At 39.2% G+C, this 23,774-nt stretch overlaps 1 protein-coding gene across 8 annotated transcripts in view; it reads right to left on the bottom strand.

Annotated features, from left to right (window-relative positions):
• Positions 1–23,774, bottom strand: part of GALK2 (galactokinase 2) — a 136,799-nt gene that overhangs the window by 56,460 nt on the left and 56,565 nt on the right. The window lies entirely within an intron of this gene.

The following is a 23,774-nucleotide window of genomic DNA, read 5'->3' as shown; positions in this document are numbered from 1 at the left end:
CAGACACACCTTCCTCCAATCAAGATGAAGAGGCCCAATACATTAACACATTTCTAATCCAAACTGAAAATGTCAAAATATCTATTTAAGAATCTTCTATGGCCTCCTATTCCTTCTATGGCTTCTTATTTCCTAGAAATAAGTTCAAATTCCTCAACCTGGCATTTCAAAGCTTTCCAAAATGTGCAACCAATTTACACATGAAATCATATTATCTACCACTCTTTTCCAATTATATTTGTCTCCATGACCATCTCATACATTTATGTAACCTGGTATTATTTCCTGTCTTCTCTCATATAAATCCTATTGCCATCCAATATCCGGCTTATTGGCTACCTACTATGGGCAAGTCCACTCAAATCTTCCTCCATCACACAGTCTTCCTCAAATACTGTTCCCACTACGGCATCCTGCTTCTCTAAACCCTCACAACACTAACAGTATAATCCACTTACCCTACTATTCATTCACTCATTCATTTTTTTTTTCTTCTAAGACTTGATTCAAGCCTTTATTTCTTACCTGTTTTACTGGAAGATTCCCCTACAGTGATCATTGTGAAGCACTGATATAATCATCTCTTGCTTGCTTGGTTGCCAGTGCCTTGACGATCATACTTCTCATTGTGGTACACAACATCTCTAATGACTTATCCCTTGCTCACACCTCCATCCTGCTCTCTCACCACTAACCCCGTAAACCCTAGGCTCAGACCACTGGAAAAATGCTGTTCCTCGTCACCCCCAGGCTCTCTCAGTGCCTTTAAAACTGTGATTTCCTGTCCTCCTCACTCAGTACTCCTCTCTCCAGCATCCCCCACTCGTCATCAGGATTAACCCAAGTGTCACCTCTCCCTTGGAGCCCTCACCACCGCCCAAAGGCACACACACTCCACATAATCCCTCTTCTGTGCTCCCTGTATATAACTCTATGCTCATTTACCAAACCATGCTTTAAGTGTGGCCTTCCTTGTGTGTTTATCCATCAGTCTATGAGAGCCCATGCAGTGCCCAGACCAGAGCCCACTTAACTAATAAGACTGAATCACATAGTGTTCATTATTGCTCTTTAATAGTGTCAGGTTTCAATCACATCTATTTACCCCAGAAAATTGTCAGTCCTGTGAGAAACAGATAAAATAGCTGTTTCTTTTGTGTCCCCTACCTCACACAATGCTGAGCACAAAGTAAATACTCAAAAACAACCCGCTGCTTTCACTTTCTGAGAATAGCTGCCCAAACATCATTTGATAGATCCTGTAAGTGTCATATTCCTTGTTGGATTCACTAACATTAATTTTGCTTCATGACACGAGGTAAGCTTGGTATTTTGACGTAACGGGCATTGTGCGTGGCCTAATGAACACACCAGAACCAGCAATCTTCCATAATAGGCACATTAAAAATAAATTAGTAATCAAAAGGTCAAAACACTTGGATTTTAAAATGTAAAGAAACAATATACCCAGGAGAAGAAGTCCATGCACGATTCATGAGGAATGAGGAGACCTGGGTCCTTACATAACTGTGACAGTGGCCAGTGTGAAAAGTCACCTCCCCACAACAGCAGTAACAGTCATACTTACATGCTAAGTACCTGGCATTATCTCTCCTTTAGGCCTCCAAACAACTCTCTGCTTATCCTTATTATACAGATGAGGAAAATGGGACTTGGAGACATAAACAGTGGAGAAGCCAGGATTTGAACCTCATCTGCCTGACTCCAAAGTTTGTGTTCTTTTCACACTGGACTTTTATTACTCCCCTACCCACTGCCAAATAATATAACCGAATAACATAGCCTATTTTTTTCACTACCTCACAGGAATGTGAAATGACAAATGAGATCACCAAAATTTAAGTACTGTCCCTCTTAAGAGGAAAGAAACTAAGGCATCGAGAAGTATATGCTTATTGTTTTTAAAAGCCTCTGAATGCGTGGCAACAATGGTATACTTTACCAGAAATAGGTTAATTTTTCCAGACTACCTATCTCCACGAAATTCAGAGGGACCCCAGGAGTCCCCAGCATCTCTGTGTCAAGGAGAGTCCATCTGCAGGGCTGCAGACATCCCTATACTTTGCTGATACCTCTCATGCTGAATTCTGACATGTGGATCTCATTACTGGACAGACAATAACCATGAGTTTTAAATGGAGGAAACAAAAAGAAAATGAAGATAAGAAAGATGAAGGAAAGGATGACTCATTTTACAGTCCCCCCGGAATGCATGAGGAACTCAGTGGTAAATATAGAGGAAAGAAACTAGTACCAGAAGCTTCCAAATCTTGATTAAAGCCCCAACCCTCCTGCCAACGAGCTAGGTGACCTTAGATAGATTGCTTAACTTTTCTGAGTTTCCATTTCTTCATAGACTATTAATAACAATAATAGTTTTCACAGTTAGAATTTATTGACTACTTACTATATGCCAGGTATTGTTCCAATTGCTTTATATGAATTAATCATTTACTTCTCACAATGACCCTATAAGATAGGTATCTCCTCCTCATTTTACAGACAAGGAAACTGAGTGGGTTTATTAGTTGAGACTAGGCTAGTAATTACTAAAGCTGAAATTCAAACTCCACTTGTCTAACCCCAGAGCCCACACTCTTAATCACCAGGCTATATTACCTCCCATCCATAATATGGAGAAAAATACCTACCTCCCTGGCTACGGGATTATTGTGATTATCCAGTGAATTAGATAAAAACATCCCATAAACTCTAATGAAGTATACAACTTTAAATTTCATTCTTTTTACAGAATGAATAAGGAATCATCTGACTTATACAAGTAAGTAGCTAAATCCCAAGCCAAATGTAAAAACAGGTTTAATTAATCTGGAACTCAGGACCATTTTTTGAACTGTGCAGGGGGAGTTCCCTAGTGGTTAGGATTCCAGGATTTCACTCTCATGGCCCTGGGTTCAATCCCTGTTTGGGGAACTAAGATCCCACAAGCCTCGAGGTGCAGTCAAAAAAAAAAAAAATTTTTTTTTTAAACTGTTCAGGGAAAGAGAGAACTTAAAAGATTCTGGGTGTCCCTAAGAGAACCAATTCAACAATAAACTGTAATGGAGCTTGAGACAAACAGGAGAATGTGTGTTCCATTTAAAGCATCCCAGTCTAGGGCTTCCCTGGTGGTGTAGTGGTTAAGAACCCTCCTGCCAATGCAGGGGACACGGGTTCAAGCCCTGGTCCGGGAAGATCCCACATGCCGCGGAGCAACTAAGCCCGTGCGCCACAACTGCTGAGCCTGCACTCTAGAGCCCCCAAGCCACAACTACTGAGCCCACATGCCACAGCTACTGAAGCCTGCGTGCCTAGAGCCTGTGCTCCGCAACAAGAGAAGCCACCACAGTGAGAAGCGCGCGCACCACAATGAAGAGTAGCCCCCGCTCACCGCAACTAGAGAGAGCCCACGCGCAGCAATGAAGACCCAAAGCAGCCAATAAATAAATAAAAATCTTAAAAAAAATAAATAAATAAAAATAAAGCATTCCAGTCTAAATTGGGGGGCAGGGGGAGGGGGGAGGTGGGCAGGGCGGAGAGGCGTGGAGGGGGGAGTCCCTGCCTGCCAAACAAAACATGCCTGTAGTATAAACTTCAACTGCAGGCCCACAGGCGGCTCCCCAGTGGCCCTATCCCTTCACCCCCATACTAAAAGCAAAAAGGTCAAATCCTAAATTGTTATGAGATGTGAAGAAACTAGACACAAAAGATTTTTTTCTAATTTCAAATCTTGTTTAAGGAAAAACTTGCATGCCTCCGACAATAAGCAAAAATCAGTGCTAGGCCCATAGCCTTAGCCAGGGATGGCATGACCTGAACTCAGAGAACAATTAATGGAGGGGCCTTAATAGCAGGGGATGTAAACGGGAGCAGAGAATGCCTATCATTCTGGGTGATGTGAGGGAGACATGTGAGCCTGCCTCACCCTTTCTATCCTTGCGGACACTGGAAATAGAACCGTAAAATGTGCTCCAAGAGTTATAATCAGGCAGAGTGACGTGCAAAGACACTGAATACTCCATACACACTTGAATTATGTAAAATATCAAGAGATTTCATGAGAATAAGAAGGAGCTGTCGAAAACACATTAACAAAAGTGTATGGAAAGAAGCCTATCGGAAGTTAACTTCCAGAACAAACCGAATCACGCTTTGTGACCACCTAGAGGGCTGGGGTAGGGAGGGTGGGAGGGAGGGAGACGCAAGAGGGAGGAGATATGGGAATATATGCATACATATAGCTGATTCACTTTGTTATACAGCAGAAACTAACACACCATTGTAAAGCAATTATACCCCAATAAAGATGTTAAAAAAATCAATAAATAAAAAATTATTAGGCAAACATCATAGTAACAATTCTTACAGGCAAGATACACTAATGGATAAATGGATGAAAGTTTGAAGAGAAACAGAACAGTTACAGAAATTATTCCAAGACACTTATGAATTACAAAAGGAAAAATAGTGGAGAAATCTATCAGGCAGCAACTCAACTAAATGATAAAGTTTAAAATCACTAGTAATAAGATATATCAACATCATGATAGAATGCATAAAGAAGGACACATCACTTCTGTGATATTCTTGCCAAAAAATGCATTACCTCAATCTAATCATGACAAAAAAATCTGACAAACCCAAATTGATAGATATGAAAGTACTAAATAACTGACTGCAAAATAACTGAGCAGGACTTTTCATAGTATCAGGGTCATGGAAGACAAAGAATGAGGAACTGCCACAGATTGGAAAAGCTTAAGGAGAGACCATTAAATGCAATGTAGAATCCTGGATTAGATCCTGGAACAGAAAAAACATTAGGAGGAAAACTGGCGAAGTTTGAATGAGGTCTATAGTATAGTTAATAGTATTGTATCAATGTTAATTTCCTGGTTTTGAAAATTGCACTATGGATATATAAGTTGTTAACATGAGGGAAAATGAGGTGATGTGTGTACCTGAACTCTATTATTTTTAGCAGCTTTTTTGTGGTAGAAGTGACATACACATATTTAGTATAAATTTTAATAAGCTTGACACATGTATCACCCCATCAAATCATCACCACAAGATAGTGAACACCTATCCATCACCTCTAAAAGTTTCCTAATGGCCTTTTGTGGCAGCATAATTCTTTCTGAGATCCATCCATGTCATTTGTAGTTCATCCCTTCATACTGCTGGTAGTATTCCATTGTATGCCTATACCACCGTTTGTTTGTTCATTTGTCGGTTGACGGACATTTGGGTTGTTTTTAGCTTTGGGCTATTGTAGATAGAGCTGCTGTGAGCATTGGTGTATAACAAAAAAAAAAAAGAACAAACAAATCAAATTCGAGGACCGAGGACCGGATCCCTGATGCCTGGGGGATTCTGAGGTTCACCCCCTTCACCTATCCCCCAAGCCCCTCCCCGCAACACACAGGCAACCTGAGAACCCTCAGGCAAAAACAGCAAAGCTCTAATGAAGAAGGGACTCATTCCCCTCCCACCAATGTATCAATATCTTCTTCTGTCCTTACACCTGAGCATGTCAAGAGCCCCAGGCGCCTCCAATCTCCAGATTGTCAGAAGACAATCTGACTACATGAGAAATTTTTCCGCAGTTTGTAGCCAATAAACTCATTTCTATTTTGACTCCTGCCCTCTGGACAGTTAGGAGAACCCTGGCATTATTCATGGATCTTCTTTTAAAGCTACTGAAGATAGTTAATGAGGCTACTTTAGCCCTCTGTGTGGCTCTTCTCTTGAAGCAGCCTGGGAAAGAACCAAAAATCACATGGCCTCCCAAATTAAACAGTGTACCCATCTGCTGACCAGGGGGGATCCAGTAATAACAGAAATAACAGGGTTAGGTTTCATAGTCACTGAGAAGGGCTAAAGATTCATAAATGTGTTGCCTAGCTAAGACTGGACGTTTATAAAGACAATAAAAATACAAAAGACTTCCAGATATCAATACAGCAAACTTTATTTTTGTTTAGCAGTTTTACTAATGAGATTGTTAAAAGTAGAATAATTATGTAGACAGAAAATGTTCATCTTTCCCTATGGGAAGCCTTGCTATTAAGAACACGGACCCTAACCGAGACAGCATCATCCAGCTATTGTAGGTCACCGACAAGTGCAAGTTAAGAGAAAAGAAGGAAATGAACAGCCCCATTCATTCATTCAACAGTCATTTAAATACTAGCATCCTACAGATAAGTGGACAGGTCACTCAGTGTCTTCCCTCAAGGAGCTCACAATATTGATAATGGCTTCAGGTGAACAAGTCCTTCAAAAGAAAGTGTAAAACTAGTGTGCCAGACAATGATTTGCCCCCTAGATGTGCTGTCCACCCACCTCCATCCTACTATCTGCCCAGGAGGCTGCCCAGCATCAACTATATCGAGAGGCTCCTGTGCACTCTGCTTTCCACTGGGTTTTTTCGGCAGAGGACTCTGGCAGGAAATGGGGAATGAGGGAGGGGGGAGTGAGGTCACGCTGCCAAGATCACCTTCAGACACAAGGGCGTAACAGCTCAGCTACAACTAGTCCTCATTACCTACTACACCTTTGGAAATAGTCGCTGTGAAATAAATTGCCCTTGATTATTGAGTGTGCTATTTCTTGTCATGACCCTGGCTGATATATCTAGATAAGGTGAAAATGTTAATGGCTCCTCTGACTTTTCTTTGCCTCAGATACTTTCTCCCCCTGCAATCCTTCTCCACCTTAACTTTCAAAATGCCTGGGTTCTTACTTGGGGCTATTTTCAAATTCTTCCCCAAATTGGCAAACCTGTCAGGAAGACCCCAGCCAAGTAGGAGAAACTTCATGAAACAGCACCAAGGTAAATTTTAAAAAGACTGAGATAGACTTGCTTTGTTTTGTAACATGGCTGATGACCAAACTCTAACTTGTGGACACTTTGGAGTGTTCTAAGCTGGGGGCGGGGGGGGAGTAGGCTTGCTTTAATTAGAAAAAGAAGAAGAAGGAGGCTATTATTTCTTCTTCACATCTCTAACTCAAAGAGATTAGTAACTTTCAGATTTTTTGCTTCAAGAACAGTTGCCTGAGGACAATGACAGCCAGTTCCCAAATGAACATAGCAGATGCGACTGACTCTGATGGTTCAGGCTGAAAAGTTCCAGTAAATAATGCAGGAAAGGACAAAGGAGGAGTTCAAATATTAAAAAAGTCAGCAACCACAAAGAAACAACACTGAGGAGGATTCTCAAAAGTAAATCTGAAAAACCTGCTAAAATCTAGAACCATCAAAGAGTATGTACTCACGAGTGTATACCACACACACACAAAAAGAAAAGTGGACTCCTCCATCCGTGTACACTGAAGAGAACATAATCTAATGAATCTGGAGAAGGCTAGTAATTGGGGAATGTGGCTCTCAAAATATCTGGGGTGCTTAGTGAGGGCAGAAGCACAGTCTTCAAGTCATCTCCCTTCAAACTGTAAAGAAAGAACAAGGACCACTTGCCTAACCTAACTGACCTGCAACCCTGAGTCATGGAGGGGCCCAGATTCTGAGAGGAGGCCTTCAACAAGGCAGGAACACTGCATTTTATGTGAAACAGTTTGGGATTCCAGGTCCATGGGTAACATGAGAAAATGTCTATGATAGCTTTCTTCTAGATCTCAACCATTGCTACCTGTATTGGATGAGGAAAAACCTTCGTAGGTGCCTGTAACATACAACCTTGAATAAATGACAATCCTGGATGTGCAGATATGTGCGGTAAGACTATTAAAATGCTAACATGAATCCAACGGGTAATAATGAGATGCAAAGGGAGGAAAGAAAACAGTACCCTCTGTGGTCCTCTAAGTGAGGGCCTCAGACAAAGCATCAGTGTCCCTGGGGGACATAGTCGGGCCTCACCCCAGACCTGCTGAATCAGAACCTGTAGCTTAACAAGAGCCCCAGGTGATTTGGAGTCACATTAAATTTGAAAGCACTCCTCTAAAAAAATTTCCTACACTGGGGCTTTTTTTTTTTTTTTTTCTGGCTGCACCACGCAGTATGTGGAACTTCCTTGACCAGGGATAGAACTTGCATCCCCTGCAGTGGAAGTGCGCTGTCTTTTCCACTGGACCACCAGGGAAGTCCTCACTGGGGCTTTCTTAATAAATTAAGCAGACAGGAAAGAATAGGAAGAAAAAAGGGAAGGAAGCTAACAGATGTCACATGTCTTCTAAGGCAAGATACTATGAGGATATTTCATATGTGCTATCTTATTAAGTCTCCAAAATGACTCTGAAATGTCAAAATTATAATTGCTACTTTATAGAGAAGGAAACTGAGGCTCGAAAAGGTCAGTAAATTAACCTAAGCTAAGAGTCAAAGCCTGATAGGGTTGGCTCCAAAGTCCACCAGGCCACCTTGTCCGCCTGCCTCAGAAAATGGAGGCTGTGCCTAGACACTGGGTCCCCGTAGCACATGGAGCAAAATGTATCCACACCAGAACTGAATATCCCTCCTGTAAAAATTAACAACGGAGTTGACCATGGGGCCCTAGGATGCAGATATTTCTGAGTAATCACGATTTCACTCCATCTTATCCCCAGGTTAGAAAGAAAAAAATCTACCTTGCTGGACTGTTTGGGGCTTGAAGCACTCTCCCATTATCCGTCTCCAAATACAATCCCACACACCTCCCTTCCAAACAGCCACACCCAGAGGGATCTCAATATAAGGCTGACATTTTGGTAAGATTTATGCAGCCTAATAATAATAATAGCAGCTAATACACTGAGTCAGACATAGTCCTAAACACTTTTCATGAACTATAAAATTTCAAATCCATGAGGGAAGTTCTCATTAATAAATGCATTTTGTAATGCAGAAACTGAAGCATAGAGAGGTTAAGTAAGTTGCCCAAGATCATTCGGCTAGTAAGTGGCAGAGTCAGGATTTGAACTCAGAATCTTGGCTCTAAGGTTTCGACCACAATACTATGCTTTACCCCTAAGGGGAGTGGAGTTTCAAAGGTGAGCCAGGAACCCAAAATTCAGAAGCCCCCAAAAGCCTTCTGTGTATACTTTTATCTCTCACTAGCACAATTAATTCAATCCCTTTCATTGTTTAAATTCGAAAGAAAGAAAGCAAGGCCAGCAAACACATACCAAGGTAACTATTATTGGGAAGAGGGGAGGAGGTGAGACGGAATTGGAAAAAAAAAAAAAAAAAGTTGTTGTGGGAAGACAGCAGGAGGCCGTGGCCTGGCCACATTGATGGACTCAGACAAGAACATGACCCAAGTCACTGCTACTAAATACCAAGGGGCCTACACACGCCTGTGGTAAAGGCTAGTGTCACTCGCTTGGCTAGCTGACCATTTATTTTGGCTCTGACCTTTGAAGAATGTTAAGTAATGATGATAATGATGGATGGGCAGCAGGCCCGTAATCTCTGTGGTTTGGCAAGTGTGTCCTGGAACTGCACAACCCTGCCCATGGTCAGAGGGATGCTCCCACTCCCTGGGGGGGGAGGGTTCTTCATGCGGAGTTTTGAGCGGCACTGTCCTGTCCCACCCTCAAGGTCCGAACTGCAGGAAATCTGATTGTAAGCCAATCTGGACTCTCCGGGGGAAGGTAAGGAGTGGGGGGAGCATTAGATAATTAACTATTCTTTTTCCCCCAGCATAACTGTTCAAATTAACACCTGTTAATTTTCCTCATATGACTCCAATTGTACAGAAATGGACCCAACCCAAAGAGAAAAAAATAACTCCCATGAATCATCATCTAGATTGACCAAATCCATAACTCGGCAGACACGTTTGCCTGGGAGAAAGGATTTTATGTGTACAGTATTCAATTCACAAAGACTTTAACATGAAGTGGGAAGAACCTTTAGGGTCAGGAAATGGTGAAGAGCGTTAAAAGAGTTGTTACAAGGGATATTTGAGTTGTGCTCAAACGTTATGTCAAGAGCATCTACTATATAGGTCATTGTAAGAAACAGTCACATGAACAGCATTTTTGCATTTGTTTTCAGACTGCTGGAGTGGTCATTTTCATTATGCTTTGTGTGCTGTAAAGAATCCATGTGAGAAATGCATTTTAGAATTTCGTACCCCCAGAGAAAACACTGCCTCCTCTGAAGAACTGGAATGGTTTCTCTCTTCTGATCACAAGACCTATATAAATTACTATGTTTCCCTTTTTACCTTGGCTTCCAGTAATCTCAGTAAATACAGTTAAACAAAACAATTATACTAAGTAATTAACAGATGGTGTGCTTTCATTCTTCTTTCCTTTGCCCTGGTTTTTAATTTCTAAGTTATTAACCTTATTGAATAAATATTCTTGGTCGTATAATTCCTAGAATTTTTTTCAAAAGAAAGTAAATAGGCACTTGGTACAAGTAAAAGAAAAAATTGAGACATAACAAGCGTCAGGTGGATAGTCATATTAAGTAGGGGAATGATAATGATAGAGTACATTCTAACAAGGGAGACTAAGAATGGCAAGGAGGTCCTGTGACCATATTCCAGAAGGAACTGGTGAAAGAATAGTAGATGTGTGAGGAGCCAGGAGAGCTTCCTTAAACTTTGAAACACTCTAATAGCAACAGAAGGAGAAAACTGGGGATTGAGATAGAAAGGGCAGGTTGTGATTAAACATAAGAAAAATTCTTCCAATGACTAAAATGGTCCAAGAATGAAAAGAGTTAATTTGTGAAGCAATGAGATTACTGGGGATATTCAAGTGGAGGCTAGAAAACTGTCTTCTATGAATGTTGAAGAGCAGAATTTTGCTTGGGTTGGGAGGTGACTACAATAAGTAGCACATAGGGAGAGGGCCGCTGAGATATGGGCTTCAGGCACAGGAACCTCTTAACTTCAACTGCTGTGTAAACTATAGATTTCCTCGCTCTCCCCAAGATGGGAAATATTATAAATATTATATTCAACAAAAGATGAAGATAAAAATAGAAGCCCTAGAGACAAAAGGATCAGTACAACTCTGACTTAGGGAACTCCTGCTTGCTTCAAAACATATTTCCAAAAAAGAGAGGGTTCCCTGCCCTTTTTGGGGTGGGAGAGGGAAGTAAAAAAACTTCATGAAACAGTAAGGAATATCCATTCTGGCCTATGTCCCAAAATGTGGATTCTCAGGCACGTCTCTAGTCCCCATCCTTCATCTTCATGAGGCCCCTTCAGTCACACGCCAACTTGGGGCTACCACAGCAGCTTACATCCACCTTCCATGCAATCTACTAGGTCCCCCCTGCACTGCATGACATATCCCATGCAAGGGCAGCTAGAGACAGATTCATGTGATCTTTTACACAGCATTTTGGACATGTATTCAGAGCTCTATACCACACACTGCGGTATAGACAGAACACACTGTCCTCTCACAGTGTAGAGAACCAAACGTAGCGCCAAGACCCAATATCTGGTTTCATGAATGGACGATCTTATTGCCAACCTAGAATCTAATCCAAAAGGCAGAAAAACTGACCAAGAAAACTTGTCCTTTGGAAAATAAATGTCTGATTGCAATTTTTTTCTCTAGATTTTCATTCCTTGTTGAGTACCAACACATAGTCATTCCTGACACTCCCCAAAGTTATAAATGTCAGAAATACCGTGTTCAACAAAAGACTAAGATGAAAATAGAAACAAACACTCTCCCAGATGTAAATACAGATATGCCAGCCAATAGTTTAGCAAACCATTGGCAGAAGGTTTCAAAGAAGGGTAAATAATTTCTAATGGAACAGAAACTAACCTAGACCAGGAGATGTACCCAACTGGTAAGGTAATTTGTCACAAAACACATCCACTTTACACACTGTCAAAAGATGGAACAAGAGACACTAACATTGTCTAAAAGGGGGTGGTAGGAAAGAAGGGGAGAAAAAGACAATGATCATTTCCAAGAGATACCAGTAAGGATGGTCCTTGGCTGCTTTGCAAGGTGGATAATGGACTCTCCGCTGCTGGACCAAACAGCAGCCCGCAACATTAGCGACTATCCTGACCACCGGTGCATTGGATGGCAGCTCTGCTCACTTTCCCTCCTCACTTCATGAGTCTTTCCTTCCACTACTTTGGAAGGATATACTACTCATTCCTACAGTTGAAGTTTTAGCTCTTCAAAACATTCTGGAATACTTTGTGCCTATGACAACATATGACATAGTTACTTTGAAAAATAAGTCATTTTTGCCTGACACCTCCAACTCAGCTTTCACATCTCAACTTACTCCACGAGGTCTTCCCTAAAAGCTATCTATCCCTCCCCATATAAACTGGGTTCTTCCTGTTTTTCTTTCTTATAGTCTATTTCCTTCACAGCATTTATCACAATCTGTGTATAGATACTTGTGTATGTTTGTTTAACATTGGTCTCTCCCATTTGTCTAAGCTCCATGAGGGGAGGGAGCGTGTGCCTGTTCACCTCTGTATTTCTAGTATCTACCCTATCTGATGAAAATGAATGTTGAATGAATAAATGAATAAATGAATATATGATGTCAACATCTTGTTCTACTAATCTACCATATTCAAGACAAAAATCTGCACCTAAGAAATGAATATGTACCAAATAAAAACCCTGAAACTGCTCACTCTCAGTCATATCATGACGTTGGCACATCTTGGAGAGTGAAATATCACTTTCTCTCTTTTGCTTTAGAGTTCATTCTTCCTTACACTTCTGTGTGCTGCCATTATTGAAGGGACTGGTGTTTCCCTATCTTGAACTGAGACCCTGGTACAGAAGACTTTTACCCCTTAACTTTGCTCCTACACCTCTCCTCCATACTGGCTTTTAGCTCATCATAATTTTAGGAAACCACTTAGAGCAATGTTTTCAAACAATTGGTGGCAACCCATTACCTAATTATGAAATCAATTTGGTGGTTCAAAATATGCTTTTTAAATAGAAGGGAAGGGAATGGAATGAAAGGTAATGGAATGGAAAGTACTGCAGGTAGAAAGGGTAAGTATTGTTTTGTGAAACTTTTCAGAGTATGTTTGCCCATGTGTATTATATATTACACTGCAATGTAAAACATGTTTTACATGAGTCATGGTCCAAAATTTTTAGCAACTTTAACTTACAGTAATAAACTAATAGTAGGGAAAATCTCAGATAGCAATCTACAGATAGGTAATTTATAGGCCAATGTTTATTTACAAATCCAGCTTTCCTCCTTTTATTAAATATTAACAAGTTGCCTACAATCTGCATAGGAAAATCTGATTCCTAATACTTTCAGCCTGAAACTGTGCTGGGATTCTCTAGTCCTTTCTAATGAGGCTAAAAATCTAACCCATCAGAGTCAGGCCAAAGCAGTCATGTCTTCAGTTACAGGAATGTCTGAAGGCCCTTGCTTCTTGTGGATTCGTCCCACTTCCTCTTTAATCCCTATCTTTGCCAGGAAAAGCCCTTCTCAATTCCCCCCATCTGGTGAGCGGATCTACGTTTTCTTCCTAGCCACCCTTTGCAGCCCCTCCAACTGTGATTGAATCCTACTTCTTTCTTTGCACTCTCAGGTCTCCTCTCCCTACCCACAACTTACCCTTTGTGATATAATTAAAAATAAATATTTGATTTTTTGTTCTAGTTTCTGGCACACAAAACCTAAAGCTCTTGGAATCTCTGGAGTGATGAGTGTCTTTTATATGCTAGAGAGATGACTGGTGGCTAAGGGCTCCCAGATAGCTTCGGAATGGGGGCTGGTTCCCAGAAAGACCAAGGCATGGACTAGAGTATTGGGGCTTTCAGCCCCCACCCCCGCCCCACCCCCACTGTCACCTCCAGGGAGGGGAGGGGCCTAGAATTGAATCAATAACCAACAGCCTATGATTTAATCAATAGTGCTTACAGAATGAAACCTCCATAAAAACCCCTAAACAACAGGGTTCAGAGAATTTTGATTTGGTGAACACATCAAGGCACTGGCAGGTGGCACACGTGAAGAAGGCATAGAAGTTCTGTGCATCTCCCTTACCCAATACCTTCTCCTATGCACCTCTTCCATATGGCTGTTCCTGAGTTGTACTGTTTATAATAAACCAAGCTCAGAAGCAAGTGTAGAGCTTTCCTGAGTTCTGTGAGTCATTCTAGAAAATGACTGAACCTGAGGAGGGAGTTGTGGGAACTCCCAACTTTATAGCTGGTTGATCAGAAGAACAGGTGACAACCTGAGACTTGCAACTGGCACCTGAAGTGGGGTCAGTCTTGTGGGACTGAGTCCTTAACTTGTAGGATCTGACACTAACTCCAGGGAGTGATAAAACTGAATTGAATTGAATTGAATGGATTGTAGAACACCCAGTTGGTATCTGGAGAGTTAGAGAATCGGTTGGTGTCAGAAAAATCCCACACATTTGGTATCAGAAGTGTTATAAAAATATTATTAAAATAGGTCATATCCCTCTTGTTCCGAGGTCCCAGCCACTACTCTCAGGCCCCTGAAGTTACTACATTATTTATAAAACTGACTGTAATGGGTCCTTATGTCTAGCCATCCCGTCTTCATCTCAACTGTTTTCTGGCAGCACTGCCCATTCCCCTCTTTCTCATTCCCCCCCGCACCCTACCATCCCAAGGTTATAGCAATGTAGATCTTGAATGCCAGCTTCACACACTATAATCTGCCATTTCTCACCCACCCATACAAGCACCCAACCCACCCACCCCACTACAGGTCATAGATCCAGGGGTGGGTACTGTATCAAAGGCAAACTAACCAGATTCCCTTCTAGATTCCCTTCTCCAAGGGAATCTTCCCAATGGGGAAAGAAAGAATCGGTTTGCGGGGGGTAATTTGGATCTGTTCATAGGATCTTAGAAGTTGTCAGCAGTCATGTTTTTTACTGTGTACCAGAAAAGTAGAGGAAGCTGGTCTGAAAATAGAGAGGAATGAAACAGACAAGGAAAAAGAGAGCAAGGCAAGTGACAGAGGCAAACCTAACACTTAAGTTTCTGTCCATCCTTGAAATCCAGCTATAACCAGTATCTTAGACTACAAAATGGCCACAAATCCTTCCCCTCCCTGTTTCTATTCCCTAGCCTGAGCTAGCCTGGTGGATGATGAGAGACATGTGGCCCAGTTGCTTCCATCATCCCAGCTGACAACCAGCCAACCCAGAAGCAGTACTGCCTAGCTAACCAGCAGCTGAGAACAGATGTGTGAATGAGACCAGCCAAGACAAGCAAAAGCACTATCAAGTTGAATCCAGTCCAAATGGTTGTTGTATTGAATCACTACGTTTTGGGGGGGTTTATTCCACAGCAAAGGCTAACTGATATACTCACCTTTGCATTCCAGGACCTATCCCTTGAGTGGGCTGTTTTTCCTTGCATGCAAGAGTCTCAATAACTCACATTTGCACTCAAAAATATTTTACCTTCACAGAAACCCAAAGAATATTCAAACAGTCAAACAATTTTAAACATTCTGTTTCATAGTTTTATATATATATATATAGAGAGAGAGAGAGAGAGAGAGAGAGAGAGAGAGAGAGAGAGAGAGAGAGAGAGAGAGAGAGAGAGAGAGAGAGAGAGAACTATTCACACAATTACATTTTCTCCTCCCCCAGGCTCCAAGACCATCTCCTCCATAGCTTATCAATTTTTAGTATATATGTGCTGCCAAAATACCTCACTGCCTTTTCACAAAAACAGATTTATGATCTGACCCCTGCTTATTTCTTCTACCATAAGCTGCTGCTGCTTTTAACACATAGTTCATGCTCCTGTCAAACTAATTTCAGTTTTCTGAATATCCCATGTGCTCTATGCCTCTTTGCAAATGCTGTTCCACCTCCACTCATTCAACAAACATTTACTGAGTGCCAACTGTCAGCAAGGTACTATTACAGGTTCTGGGGATAAAGCAGGGGGATAAATAAGACCAGAATTCTATACTCTTCTCACTTTCATAACTGTGGCTAATTGCTCTTTCACTGAGACTAAATTCAAGCAGCAACCCCTCTGGGAAATTTTCATGGCCTCCTAGAATCGAGTTACATACTCTAACTCTCTGCTCTATCATAGCACTTATCAGTACAACACAGTGGTTAAAGCATGTAAGTTTCCTCATCTGCAAAATGGGAGTTATAATAATTACTCATTTCATTGGGTTGCTGCAAAGATTTTAAAAACCTAGAATACAGTTAGTGCAAAATAAATGTTGACCATAATTATTAGCCAAGCAGAAATCAATATCCCACACCACTCCAGGTTCTTTCCACCTACCATTCCCTCAGCCTGGAATGCTCTTGCTCTGAAATCTCTGCTCAAATGTCACCTCATCAGACACTTTCCCCCATCCCCCTAAAATATATTAATACCCCCTACCACTCTCCATCTCATACCCTGCTTTCCTTCTTCAAGGCTTTTACCATCTTATGTTACCTTTTCATTTATTTTCTGTCTCCCCCTATCAAATGTAAACTCCATGAGGGAAAGCACTTTGTTTTAGTGCCTAGAAGAGTGCCTGGTACAAAGTAGACATTCTATAAAATTTTGCTAATTGGATCAACACATGCACTAAATGTATGTTCCTTGAACTGTAATATTTTCATAAGATTTTATTTTCATCACAGTACTCAAGACGACAATGAGTCCAATCTTTGGTTGTTATGATTATAGGTTATTTTTAAATTTAACACTAACACACTTTTAAATTTCCCAGTGTTCTATAATGAGAATATATTGCTTTTATAATAAGAAAACTAAATTTCAAGGAATCTATAATCATTCTTGATGAAATCACAAAAAACTGGAGTTATTAAAAATACATTTTCACCCATTTAAGACAGTGGCTGCTTCCCACTTCTGTTTATAGCTCTAGAAACCCCCAACTCATCAACTAGCTCTCAAGACTGAAACTCACACTTAAAAACTGTTCATATTCTCATTTCCATTACTTTTAGTCAATACTTATATATTTTAACTATAACACTACAATTAGAAAATATTTAATTGATCTTAAATTTCTGGTCAACAAGCAAAAACTCCCACTTTACTACTTTATAACTATATATAAAGGCTATATAATACCCATCTCCTTTCTCCAGTGGAGAGGAAATTAGGAAGCAGAAAATAAAACTAAGAGAGCACGAGACTTTACACAAGTATGAAGAATACAGCTGGGGATAAAAGAGACGTTTCCACATCCATAAAAAGAAATTCACACCTTCAGAAACACCTCTATTTTGGGTAGCCAATTATGTAGTATAGGAATAGGGCCAGTTTCATTGCCTGTTTTGCTCCTTGAACACCTCCCTATGTAATAACTCCTTCACCTGAAAATGTAAGAGGCAGGGGATAAAATTCAGAAAGTTCAAGTTGGGTCCCAAGAGGGATAGTCTTTACTAGTACCATTACTATGACAACTCTGCTAATTCACATGCTTAGATTTATGGGACATGTTTTCATGTATGTATATGACAGACGAAGCGTATTAGCAACTAAGAAACCTAGCACCTAGCACAAATGCCTGGAACCAGGAATTACAGTCACATTTTTAACAACCAGTGTGGCACAGATTCCATCTACTCAGAATGGATATCAGCCATAGGAGAGGAAAGAGAGATATTTGGCAGATCAGTCCTACCTGGAAGATAATAACTCTTCAATAAAACAGATAAATGAATAAATCCTCTGGATTAAGTTTAGTTGCAAGATTGATAGACTCTCAAGTGATTATACTAAATAAAAAGCCCAAATAATTATTTACATTATCACCAGCAAATTAGCGTTTTGCAAATGAGATCACATTTTTTTTCTTAATTCAGTTAGGCACCAGACTGCACACTGGGGATCCAAAGAGTAAAAAAAGGATAGTCTCTACAACATGAGGAATATAGTCAATGTTTTATAATAACTATAAATGGAGTAAAACCTTTTAAAACTGTGAATCACTATGTTGCATACCTGTAACTTATACAATATTGTTCAGCAACTATACTTCAGTTTTAAAAAAAGGGAGGGTATAGTCTCTGTGCTTGAAGACCTCGCCAGAGTCTAGAGGGAAACATCTTGCAATACAAAGTAAGAAGCCCAATAGTGCAGTTAGAGGTTACACTGTGGTCAGAAAGGCCAGGGAGCTTTAAATCTAGGTCTGATGGCAAGTGGGGGGAGGGCGTCCCTTAAACAGTTTTACGACTACAGACTTAACCCACAGTTCCAGATGGCCATCCCACAGAAGCATGCCAACTGACATGGTGGTACTGAGCAAGCAGAAGCATGAATAGATCACTAGCCAGCAGTACAACCACCTGTCTGCCTCCTGCGAGTGAGGCACCAGCCTTACAAGCAAAGGGCAGCACTGTTTATCTTTTCTGTTCTATAATGTACCAACTAATGACTAGAGAATGCTAAAAGATCAAATGACCACTCTGACTTCTATCAACACCACCCACCTGGGAAGGAAGAAAAGGTTAATACACACAAGACAGCATGCACCTGACAGGCAGCCGTCTGCCCATGTCAGGGCTCTTGAGTCCACCTGTTCTCTGCAGAAGCTCTGGCTTAAAATGACATCTATCGAGACGGGCTGCAGTATCACTTTTACAGTTAGATATACTACTAATTAACCTCTTTTACTCTAACATAAAGCTTTAAAGAATTAAGCCTGTGTAGCATAAACCCCTTAAAAGATTACAATAATTAGAGATAGGGAGACATGTAAATATTTGTTAGTCAAACTAAATTCGTGTTGCCTGGTATTTTCTTTGGAGCCTGCCCATGTCATTATACTGAAATGTGATATATACAAACCCTGAGTAACTGCAAGTGAAATAATGTGACCCTATATAAACAGTGATGGTTTAAAATTACATTTGCTTGGGTTATTTCTATGCTAGACATCTCAAACAGTTTATTCCAAGCTTAGTACATTTTGTTTCCTAAACAAAACAATGAAAGAAAACATAAAAATACGTAAATAGCAGTGCAACAATGAAGGATTTTAATTCTTTGACAAAGCTGAGAATTTGTGATTTTTAAGTCATCAGTATTTTCATTCATTCAACAGATATGCACTGAGTGTTATAGTTATTCAAACACATAATAGAAGACTAAATATGTTACAATATCTATTTTCACCTTTAAAGGACCTTAAAAACTATTTTTAACTATTATTAACAAAAAAATCCATCTTTATAAAAAAGAGAATTTATGTCACATACCTAAACTAAGGCATTCTTTTGGATAGGCAGCAGACCTCTACTTATCTCTATGTATTAAAAAAAAACAAGTATAATGGGATAAACTGATATCATATGATGTGATTCACTGAGAAGGACATCACCTACGTATTTCTGGGGGAAAAAAGTGAATATTGACCTAATAATAAGGCAACTATCTTGACACACCCAAATTGAGGAAGCTTGACCAAAAAAAAAAAAAAAAGTCTGGACTCTCCAAAAATGTCAATATCATGAAAAATGAAAAAAACTGAAGAATTGTTCTAGAATAAAGAAAACTAAAGAAACATGACAGTTAAATGCAATGACTGGATCAGAAAAAAGAAAGAAAGAAAAAGAAAAAACAGAGGAAAAGCTATAAAGGACATTATTATTGGTGCAATTGGGAAATATGAATACAAAATAATATGCATATTAGGTAACATTATTATATCTATGTGATAATTATAGTTGGTTATGTTGAATGATGCCTTGTTCTTAGGAGATAAAGTATTTAGGGGCTATGTCTGCAATTAACTCTCAAATGGTACAGGAAAAAAAGTAGAGAAAAAGATAAAACAAATGTGGCAAAACATTTATAAGGACTGAGGTGAAAGACATGCACGTTCATTGCCTATTCATGCACTTTTTCTATACATTTGGAAATTTTCTCATAATAAAAAGTTGAGAAGTCTCACAGACATAGAGAACAGACTCGTGGTTGCCAAGGGGAAGGGGGGCTTTGGGGAAGGATGGACTGGGAGTTTGGGGTTAGTAGATGCAAACTATTATACATAGAATGGATAAACAACAAAGTTCTACTACATAGCACAAGGAACTATATTCAATATCCTGGAATAAACCATAATGGAAAAGAATATAAACAAGAATGTATTTATGTGTATAACTGAGTCACTTTGCTGTACAGCAGAAATTAACACATTGTAAATCAACTATACTTCATTTTAAAAAATAAATTTTAATTAATTATTAAAAGTTGAGAAAAAATTTTAAGCGCTACGTTAACAATCCATCTAGGAATTCCCTGGTGGTCTAGTGGTTAGGATTAGGCACTTTCACTGCCACGGCCTGGATTCAATCCCTGGTTGGGAAACAGATTACGCAAGCTGCACAGCGCGGCCACAACAACAACAACAAAACAATCCATCTGACTATATGTGTGATATTTAACTTTGTTGTCAACAAGTAATAATGTATCATACTTTACAATGTTATGCAAAAAATTTTAAGCAAATCAATGAAAACTTCTAAATATAAAGGCATCCTGCATTAAAACATAGGTTTCTGTGAATTATTCCTAAAGGAAACTTATATTTAAATTTTTTTTCTGAAAAAATTTTTTGCTTTATTGCCAAATTTTCCTTTCCTAACCACAGCAAGCTTATTTGAAAAATTAAAATATTTATAAAAACTGACAATTAAATATTGTCATAAAAATGAACATAAATACAACTTAAATTATAAAAATAAAAACAAGCACTTTCTTCTTTTTACAGTATAGAATTCTTTATAGCACATAGAATTTTAAATATTTTTAATTTTAGACTTTACTGATTGAATTTTTTGCATGTATTTTACAAAGCAATAACACAATTTTATAAGAAGAAACATTAATCAGATATTCTCTGGATGTCCTTGTAACCACAGGAGTCATGACCAGTTTTACCCTCCCTGTAACTTACTTAAATTATAGGAGATTACGGGCTTTGATGACCACACATAAAGTTCCACGGGGCCCTGCTCCTACTTGATTTAAATAAACACAGTCAAAATGAACAACTGGCCCAGAATGTCTTCTTACATGGGATGTTACCCAAGATCTTTGAAACAATTATATTTTATTTGCATGCTTAAAATAATTAAATCAACATATTGGTCAAAGAGTAACCTGGGTGGCACTCATTAAAATGTATCATTTTCTCTGCAGTGCCTCACCTGCAGAGAAAATACACCTTTTGTTAATTGGAATGAGAATTATAAGTTATTATTACATGATTATCATCATCTTTATAATGTGGTGATGATAACAGTAGTGATCATTACCACTTATGAGTTAGGCTCTGTATTTTTACACATTAATCTTCGCAACAACTTTACTGGGTAAATATTGTTACCCCAATTTTACATACAAATAAACAGGTTCAGAAGTTAAGTAATGTGCCAAGGTCACACAGCTCTTTTTTACCAAAAAAGCCAAACTCCTCTTATGTTGTCCTTAGTAAGACCATGCTGGTGCTGATACAGAGCAGGGCACCCGAGTATTAACAGCACAACCTGGGTTTCTAGAAGATGAATTTAAAGAACTTTCCCTATTTGTAATAAGAAATGAAATGAAATGGGATTCCCCACTCCTGCTCCCACTATTGCTCCAAAGAAGTTATGATATTCCATGAGAAATAATTTAATTATAGGGTAAATTACTTTAACATGTCAAATTGCCAAACTGGCAGTTGAATAGTCTACATGTGTGAAATGAAACTTTAGCAAATGTCAATTTTGCCATTCAGACACCCAAAAAAACAAATCCTCCTCCTTCTCTGAAAAATTCTACTCTTTGAAAGATTTATTTTTGAAGATATTTAAAAAGAAAAACAATAGGAACTCCAGCTTTTACACTACTCATTTTAGTCACTTATTGTGGGATCTCTTACCATATAACAGTGAAATAATAACCAGAGAAATATGACGAAGTTGTAATATAAGGGTAAAAAGCATAAAGTGTGCCACACTGGACAACAGAATAGGACTGATAATAAAAATTAAGTAACCAGGCAACCAGCAGTATTTACAACATCTAACTCTAACCAGTGTCAAAGGTCTGGGACTTTCCTAGGCCAGCTTCAGAAGAATAGCTTCACAGTCCAGTGTTTTATATTTTATAGCAAGGCAAGATGTTTGAAATACTAAGCAAAAAATTGATTAGAAATTCTATAGGTACACTTTTACCTCTTTAATTTTGTTTTTTCCCTGAATGTTAAGGCTATAATCTAATAATGACCATCTATGATTCCCTAGACAGAGTGAGGTGAATGGTACTTCTGTCCCCTGTGTTCACCTCCAACTGGAACTCCCACAAAAAAATGGGAAAGGAGATTCATCAAAGCAAAGTTTGGAAATCCACTAGAACATCCCAATTCAGAAACGTACAAGGCTGCCCTTGAGGGACACCTACCGACTCTACTTTCACCTAACCTTCGACATCCCACGGAAGTGGGAGAGAAGCCTACCTGCCAGGGCCCTGAAGTACCTTACTCTACCATGGCTCCCACTCTACCATGGCTCTCTGCACCTACAGATGGCTCCTTATTGGCAGAATCAGCAAGACTGCACCCAAAGAGTACTACCAATTTCCTCAAGAGGAAAGTTTGCAAACCAACAGAGTAGACTTTATCCAGAGAAAAAGGTTCAAAATAGCTAATAATTAAAATAATAAATAAAATGTTTAATAATATGTTTCAGCTTAAATGTCACTCCCTACATCATGAAGTCATTGCTACCCACAATAAAACTCAGTTTTACTGACAACTGGTAATTGTTTTAATTGGTAATTTTTTCTCTTCCTCACTTCTCTTGCTTTAATTCTTTGTACTAATCACATAACCAAAAGTAGCCTTTCTCCAAGTCATTCTCCATCATTGCTAAATTTCATTCTCCTGATAGAAATTAATGCCATATGAAAGTATCTTGGCGGTTTATTTGTTTCTTATATCTGTCTCTCCCTTCTAGAATATTAGCTCCTTGCCTACTTTATTGCTCTGGCCCAAATTCTAGTAAGTGACTGGTTCAATAAACATTGTTGAATAAAGAAATGAAAAGTAATGTTCTTTTTACTATCCTAATCTATTTGGGGTTCATGGTACCCTGCATCTTAGAGTCAGAAGGAAAATAAAAAGGCTTCCAGTAAAACTAGCCCTAATCATTTTCTAGTGACCCAGAGTGCCTCACCTGCAGAGAAAATACACCTTTTGTTAATTGGAATGAGAATTATAAGTTATTATTACATGATTATCATCATCTTTATAATGTGGTGATGATAACAGTAGTGATCATTACCACTTATGAGTTAGGCTCTGTATTTATACACATTAATCTTCGCAACAACTTTACTGGGTAAATATTGTTACCCCAATTTTACATACAAATAAACAGGTTCAGAAGTTAAGTAATGTGCCAAGGTCACACAGCTCTTGAGGGTGTAAGCTAGGAATCCAAGGTCTGATTGACTCCATAGGCCGTGCTCTTCCCACCATACCATGCTGTGAGATGTTGAGCTGAAATCACCTTCTTTTAATTCCACCCTTAGTTTTCATGATCAGGCCAAGTTACTTTCCTGTCTTCTGGTCCCTTACCAATCCTGCTACTATTAAAATTAAGAAATTATATCCATTCATCCAAATTCTAAATAATCTCCAATAGTACTTCTAAAGCATCTAGTATACTCAGTAACCAAGGAAAATGTAATTTGTAAAATATTTTTTTCCTTGGTTATTTATTTGGGGGATACCTGGATAAAATATTATTAAATTATTTTTATACACCTGCATTATTCACTGCCTACTGGCTTCGGTA

Source organism: Stenella coeruleoalba (genome assembly GCF_951394435.1).
Source record: "Stenella coeruleoalba genome assembly, chromosome: 2".
In the NCBI taxonomy this organism is placed as follows: domain Eukaryota; kingdom Metazoa; phylum Chordata; class Mammalia; order Artiodactyla; family Delphinidae; genus Stenella; species Stenella coeruleoalba.
The sequence above is the reverse complement of the archived record's forward strand: the minus strand, read 5'-3'. Positions and strand labels throughout refer to the sequence as shown.